This window comes from Cynocephalus volans, chromosome X, assembly GCF_027409185.1.
Source record: "Cynocephalus volans isolate mCynVol1 chromosome X, mCynVol1.pri, whole genome shotgun sequence".
NCBI lineage: Eukaryota > Metazoa > Chordata > Mammalia > Dermoptera > Cynocephalidae > Cynocephalus > Cynocephalus volans.
The window spans coordinates 87,182,137-87,190,600 of record NC_084478.1 but is presented as its reverse complement, the minus strand read 5'-3'; the positions used below and the strand labels follow the sequence as shown (position 1 = coordinate 87,190,600).

The 8,464-nt window shown below is 35.2% G+C and overlaps 1 pseudogene; it reads left to right on the top strand.

The window, feature by feature from the left end:
- Window positions 1–221: 221 nt before the first annotated feature.
- LOC134367661 (large ribosomal subunit protein uL6-like) lies at window positions 222–798 on the top strand (annotated as a pseudogene).
- Window positions 799–8,464: the final 7,666 nt, after the last annotated feature.

Sequence of the window (8,464 nt, the reverse complement as noted above, 5' to 3'; positions counted from 1 at the left end):
ATTCTCACAGAATCTAGATGAAACAAAATTAGAAGACACAATTTGACAGCATTGGATAAGAGTGGGAGGATGTTGATTTATCTTGTGGATACGTGTGTTTCAGCCCCTAGAAAGATGCATTTTTTAATACTGGAGCAAGCACTACCACAGTTTGAAAGAAATATTCTGGGTGGGCACTGGGAATCTGAAGCCATTTGCTCTGAGAAAGCTGGTGGCACAAAATGGAGACAATTCTCAGCAATCAGACTGTCGACATTCCAGAAAATGTCGACATAATTCCAAAGGGAAGCACAGTTATAGTGAAGGGTCCCAGAGAAACCCTGTGGAGGGACATCAATCCCATCAATGTAAAGCTCAGTCTCCTTGGAGAGAAAAAGAAGAGGCTCCAGGTTGACAAATGGTGGGGAAATAAAAAGGAACTGGCTACTGTTCCACTATCTGTAGTCATGTACAGAACATGATCAAGGGTGTTATGCTGGGCTTCCATTAAAAGATGAGGTCTGTATATGCTCGCTTCCTGTCAACATCATTATACAGGAGAATGGGTCTCTCGTTGACATCCAAAATTTCTTGGGTGAAAAATACATCTGCAGGGTTCAAATGAGGCCAGGTGTTGCTTGTTCACTCTCTCAAGCCCAGAATGATGAGTTAATCCTTGAAGCAAATAACACTGAAGTTGTTTCAAATTCAGCTGCTTTGATCTAGCAAGCTACAATAGTTAAAAACAAGGATATCAGAAAAATTTTGGATGGTATCTAAGTTTCTGGAAAAGGAACAGATCAGCAGGCTGATCAATAAGAACTAGGAGTTGTCTAGCTACAGAAACAAGCTACAGGATGATTCGCAAGACATGCTTGTAAATTTTAATGATGGAATAAGAGACCTATTCATGGGGGGAGGGGAGAAAGAAAGAAGTATTCTTCATATCAGGTGGAATTCCTTCCTGTCTACCTACCAAGTAAACTTTTGACCATTAATTTATTTTCCCTGGTACTTTTATACATAAACAGGTTGTTTTAAAGAGAAAATAAAAGTATTCTTTCTGCTCTAAATTAATAAACAGAAATTCTATAGTATTAATTGATATGGTTTGTGCATTTGGCTTAAATCAATTCACCAAATTTTGGTCAACTCTCGGTGAATGCTAAAACTAAATATTTAAACCAGAAAATCTTTGGACTTGCTTCTGATGACTCTTCCATTATTCTCCCATAAAACTCAGGGTGAAACGGCCAAGTTGAACTTACCAGTAACAGCACAATAGGGTATTCCTGAATAGATTCAGGCATCAAAGGGATCTTTGCCATGTAAAATAAGATATAACATAATAAGAAAAAAAGTGTTTCCCACAAATATGAAACCTTTGAGATATCCACCAAAAAAAAAAAAAAAAAAAAAAAGACACGAAAATATACGACTAATGAAAATTTCCAGATCACACAGGAAGACAGCAAGAGAGGGAGAAAACAAGAAAAAAAAAATATTTAAAAAACTGAAAAACTAACAGCAAAGTGGCAGTAGCTAGACCTCACAATAATTACCTTAATGTAAATGGGTTAAATTCCACAATTCAAAGACATAGAATGTCTGAATGAATAAAAACCAAACCAAACAAACAAGATCCAATTATATGCTGCTTACAAGAAATCCACTTCATCTGTAAGGACACAGATAGACTGAAAGTGAAAAGATGGAAATAAATATTCCATGAAAATGGAAAGAAAAGGAGAGCAGGAGTAGTTATACTTATATCAGATAAAATAAACTTTAAATCAAAAGCTGTAAAAAAAGCAAGAAAGAAAATTATATAATGATACAGCGATCAATCTACCAAAGGATATAACAATTGTAAATTTATATGCATCCAACATCAGCACACCTAAATATATAAAGCAAATATTAATATTAGTAGACCTAAAGAGAGAAAGAGACTCTAATAAAATAGTAGTTGGGCTCTTTAAGAACCTACTCTCGGCAATGGACAGATCCTTCAGACAATAAATTAACAAATAAATGGTGGAATTTAATGAATTTTTAGACAATTGGACCTAACAGACATCTTCAGAACCTTCACCCAACAGCAGCAGAATACACATTCTACTCAACAGTATATGGAACATTCTACAGGATAAATCATATGCTAGGCCACAAAACAAGTCTAAACAAATGTTTAAAAATTGAAATTATATCAAAAATCTTTTCTGACCAGAATGAAATAAAACTAGAAATCAACAACAGAAACAACTTAGATAAAAATACATGGAAATTAAACAACATGCTCCTGAACAACTATTGGTCAAAGAAGAAATTCAGAATGAAATTAAAAAGTTTCTAGAGAAAAATGATAATGAAAACATAACATACCAAAATCTATGTGATGCAGCAAAAGTAGTTCTAAGAGGGATGTCTATAGCAATTAATGCCTATATCAAAAAAAAAAAAAATGGAAAGAGCTCAAATAAAAAACTTAATGATACAGTGTAGGGAACTAGAAAAACAAGAACAAACCAAAACCAAAAAAAGAAAAAAAGAAAAAAAAAAAAAAGAAAAGAAAAGACAGAAAAGAAAAAAGAAAGAAAGCAATAAAAAAGATTAGAGCAGAAATAAGTGAAATGGAGAAGAAAAAGATAATATAAAAATCACCAAAACAAAGAGTTGGTTTTTTAAAAAGGTAAATGAAAGAGACAAAATTTTAGATAGTCTAATTAAGAAAGTGAGAAGACTCAAATAAGTAGAATCAGAGATGATAAAGGAGATATTACAATTGATACCACAGAAATACAAAGGATCATTATAGACTATTATAAACAACTATAAGCCAACAAACTGAAAAACCTAGAAGAAATGGATAAATTACAGGACAATTGCAACTTAACAAAATTGAATCATGAAGAAATATAAATTCTGAACAGACCAATAGAAAGTAACAAGATTGGATCAGTAATAAAAAGTCTCTCACCAAAGAAAAGCCCAAGACCAAGACACAGCTGAATTCTACCAAACTTTTAAAGAACTGATACTATTTCTTCTCAAATTATTCCAAAAAACTGAAGAGAAAGGAAATCTCCCAAATTCATTCCATGAGACCATCATTATCCTGATATTAAAACCAGATGAGGACACAACAAATAAAAGAAAACTTCAGGCTAACATCTCTGTTGAACACAGATGCAAAAATCCTCAACAAAATACTAGCACAACTAATCTGAATCCAAGAGCACATCACAAAGGTTATCCACCATGATAAAGTGGGATTCATCCTAGAGATGGAAGGATGGTTCAACATATGCAAATCAATAAAGGTGATACATCACATTGAAAAAATGAAGAACAAAAACCATATGATCATCTCAATAGATGCAGAAAAAGCATTTGATAAAATTCAACCTTCCCTTACTATAAAAACCTTCAACAAATTAGGCATAGAAGGAAAGTACATCAACATAATAAAGGCTATTTACAACCAAACCACAGCTAACATCAATATGAATTGGGAAAAGCTGAAAGATTTGTATCTAAGATCTGGAAAAAGACAAGGATGCCCACTCTCACCACTTTTATTCAACATAGTCCTGGAAATCCTAGACCGAGCAATGAGACAAGAGAAAGAAATAAAGGACACTCAAATTGGAAAAAGAAAGTTAAAATGTCCTTGTTTGCAGATGACATGATCTTATATATAGCAAACCTCAAAGACTCCACCAGAAAACTCCTTGAACTAATAAACAAATCCAGTAAAGTTTCAGGATACAAAATCAGTAACATTTCCATATGCCAAAAGCAAATTAGAAAAACAAATAAAGAAAGCAATCAATTTTACAATACCTACAGAACAAAATACCTAAGAATAAACTTAACCAATGAGGTAAAAAATTTTACAATGAAAACCATGAAACACAGATGAAAGAAATTGAAGAAGACACAAAGAGATGAAAATATATCCCATGTTCATGAATTGGAAGAATTGATATTGTTAAAATGACCATACTATGCAAAGCAATCTACAGATTCGATGCAATCCCAGTCAAAATACCAATGACATTCTTCTCAGAAGTAGAGAAAAAATCCTAAAATTCATATGGAACCATAAAAGACCCCAAATTGCTCAAAATAATCTTGATCAAAAAGAATAAAGTTGAAGGCATCACACTACTTCGTTTCAAAATATACTACAAAACTACAGTAACCAAAATGGTACAGTACTGGCATAAAAACACATAAACCAATGTAACAGAAAAGAAAACCCAGAAGTAAACCCATGCACCTACAGTCAACTGGTCATCAACAGAGGTGCCAAAAACACACATTGGGGAAAGGTTAGCCTCTTCAATAAATATTGGTGGGAAAACTGGATGCAGAAGAATGAAACTAAATGCTACTTCTCACCATATACAAAAATAAACTAAAAATGGATTAAAAACTTAAATACACGACTGGAAACTATGAAACTACTGGAAGAAAACATAGGGAAAGTGCTCTATGACATTGGTCTGGGTGAAGATTTGTTTCAAAAGACCTCAGAAGCACAAGGAAGAACAGGAAATGTAAGCAAATGGGATTATATCAAACTAAAAACCTTCGGCACAGCAAAGGAAACAACCAACAGATTGAAGAGACAACCTACAGAATGGGAGAAAATATTTGCAAACTGTGCATCTGACAAGGGGATAATATCCAGGATATATACAGCACTAAAGTGACTTAAAGGCAAAAAAAAAAAAAAAGTAATAATACAATTAAAATATGGGCAAAAGATCTGAATTGATGTTTCTTAAAAGATGAAATACAAAAGGCCAACAGGTATATGAAAAAATGCTCAATATCACTAATCACCAGGGAAATGCAATTTAAAATAACAGTGAGCTATTATGTCACCCCAGTTAAAATGGTTATTATCAAAAGGACAAAAAATAAGATGCTTGTATAGAAGGAAATTATCTCAAAACAATAATAGCCATTTATGACAAACCAATCACCAACAGGAGCAAGACAAGGATGCCCTCTCTCACCACTCCTATTTAGTAGTATTGCAAACACTAGTCAGAGCAATCAGGCAAGAGAAGGAAATAATGGGCATCCAGATTGGAGAGGACAAAGTCAAACTGTCCTTGTTTGATGATGACATGGTCTTATGCATAGAAACACCTATAGACTACCAAAAATTCTTATAGCTGATTAACAATTTCAGTAATGTTGCAGGATAAAAAATCAACACCCCCAAATCAGTAGCATTTTTATATTCCAATAACAAACTAGCAGAAAATGAAATCAAGAAAGAAAGCCTATTTACAGTAGTCATCAAATAATAAAATACCTAGGTATCAATTTAACCAAGGAGGTGAAAGATCTGTTCAATGAGAACTACAAAACACTACTGAAAGAAATTAAAGAGGATACAAAAAGGTGGAAAGACATACTATGCTCTTGGATAGGAAGAACTGACATAGTGAAAATGCCCATTCTGCTGAAAGCAATCTACAGATTCAATGCAATTCCCATCAAAATACCAGTGACATTCCTCACAGAAATAGAAAGAGCAATCCAGACGTGCATATGGAACAACAAAAGACCCTAAATATCCAAAGCAATTCTAAGCAAAAAAATAAAAATAAATAAATAAAGCTGGTGGTATTACAATACCTGACTTCAAATTACATTTGAAATTATATTTGTCTGCTTTGCAAACAAAAGGGCATGGTACTGGCATAAAAACAGACAGATCAATAGAACAGAAGAGAAAACCCAGGAATCAACTGACATACTTACGACCAACTGATCTTTGACAAAGCTGGCAGGAACATACATTGGGGAAAAGTCTTTCTCTTCAGTAAATGGTGCTGGGGAAATTGGTCATCCCTATGCAGAAAAATGTAACTGGAACTGTACCTCTAACCATAAACCAATATCAACTCAAAATGGATCAATGACTTTGATATAAGACATGAAAACATAAAATTACTAAAGGAAAATAAAGGGGAAACACTCCAGGTATAAGAACTAGGAAAAACTTTATGAATAGCACCCCCAAACCACAAGCAACAACAAAAAAATAAAACAACTAAACGGGATCATATCAAACTAAAAAGTTTCTGCACATCAAAGGTAACAATCAACAGAGAATAAAGACAACCTACAGAGTAGGAGAAAATATTTGCACACTATATATCTGATAAGGGATTAATATCCAGAATATACAAAAAACTCAAACAACTGTACAGTAAAATAATAATAATAATAATCTATTTTTAAAATGGGCAAAGGAGATGAATAGACACTTTTCAAAGGAAGACATACAAATGACCAACAGGTACATGAAAAAATGCTCAGAATCACTAGTCACCAGAGAAATGCAAATCAAAAGCACATTTAGATATCATCTCACCCCAGTTAGACTTGCCATTATTAAAGACTGAGAATAACAAATGCTGATGGGGATGCAGGGAAAGGGAAACTCTTTTACACTGTTGGTGGGACTGTAAATTAGCACAGCCATTCTAGAAAACAGTATGGATATTTCTCAAACAACTACAGATAGAGCTACCATACGATCCAGCAATCCCACTACTGGGCATATATCCAAAGGAATGGAGATCATCATGTTGAAGGGATACCTGCACACCCATGTTCATTGCAGCTCTATTTACGATAGCCAAAATATGGCACCAATCTCATTGTCCATCAATGGATGGCTGCATACAGAATATGTGGTACATATACACAATGGAATACGACTCAGCCATAAAAAGAATGAAATCCTACTATTTGCAGCAACATGGATGAGTCTGCAGAAAATTATGTTAAGTGAAATAAGCCAAACTAGGAAAGAGAACTACCACATATTCTCACTTATAACTGGGTGAGTGGGTGGGTGAGTGAGTGGGTGGCAAGAAAGAAAAGAAAGGAGGAAGGAAGGAAGGAAGGAAGGAAGGAAGGAAGGAAGGAAGGAAGGAAGGAAGGAAGGAAGGAGAGGAAGGAACCACAACAATCTGTTAAACTATCAGAAGGTTACTGGAGATGGAGGAAGGGAGGGAGGGGGGTTGTGGAGGCACATTGTGGGTAAAGGGCATAAGGTAAAATCATGATTTATAATAATGAATATACTACTAATAATATAAAAATTAAAAAAAAGAAAAAAGGGAATTCTTATACACTCAGTGGGAATGTAAATTTGTACAGCCACTGGAAAAGAGTATGGATACTCCTCAAAAAATTAAAAATAGAACCCTATATGATCCAGCAATCCCACCACTGGGAATATATCCAACAGAATCTATATCAGTATGTAGAACAGATATCTGCACACCCATGTTTATTGCAGCACTATTCATAATAGCCAAGATATCAAGTCAGCCTGAGTGTCCATTGACAGATAAATGGATAAAGAAAATGTGGAGGAGGAAAAATGGTGGACTAATGGGTACAATGCTGTTATCTAACCTAAGTGAATCATTGTGCAGTATGTGGATGTATTGAAACAACACACTGTACTCTCCAAATATGTACAAGTAAATGTTAAAATATTTTGAATTAAGAAAGAAGCACCCAGCGGGAGAAGCCAAATATCTGCAGAGACCATGTGCCCTGCAGTGTCAGCACGGGAACTAGCAGGTAGGCCATGTCACCACTGCCTGACATGATCCCCAGCCCAGCCAAATGCACGCCAATCAGAGAGGCACCCAGCCAGAGGGTCCTAAGATCCACAGAGACTATGCACCCTGCAGTGTCAGCATGAAACACAGCAGGTAGGCCTTGCCACCACTGCCTGACACCATCCCAAGCATGGCCGAGTGTGTGCTGACAACAGAGGTGCCTCCCCAGAGAGGCCCAAGACCAACATGACCATGCGCCTGAGGCACTAGTGGGCAACCCAGCAGACACAGAAGCAGCCATACCAAATTGGCAGCCCCAGAAGCAACCTAGCCAGACAATAGTGTCAAACCAGGGGACCATGAAATCCCCTGCCACAATGACTAAATATGAAAGGAAAGATACCAGAAATATGAAAAATCAAGAAAGTACACCACCAAAGTGTAATAACTCTCAAGCTCTAGATACTATAGAACAAGAATCCCTTGAAATGTCTGACAAGGAATTTCGAGTGATAATTCTAAGGAAACTAAGTGAGATACAAGAAAACTCAGCTAGACCACACAATGAAATGAGGAAAAGTATACAGGACTTAAAAGAAGAATTGTACAAGGAAATCAATGCCCTGAAAAATAATGTAGCAGAGCTGGCTGAGCTGAAGTATTCATTCAACGAAATAAAAAACACAACAGAGAGTTTAACCAGCAGGCTTGGAGAAGCAGAAGAGAGAACTTCTGACCTTAAAGATGATGGGCTATTTGAAATAACACAGACAGACAAAAAAAAAAAAAAAAAGGTAAAAACATTGAAGAAAATCTAAGAGAGAAATCAGACAACCTTAAGCGCTCAAATATCCAAGTCATGAGTATTTCAGAAG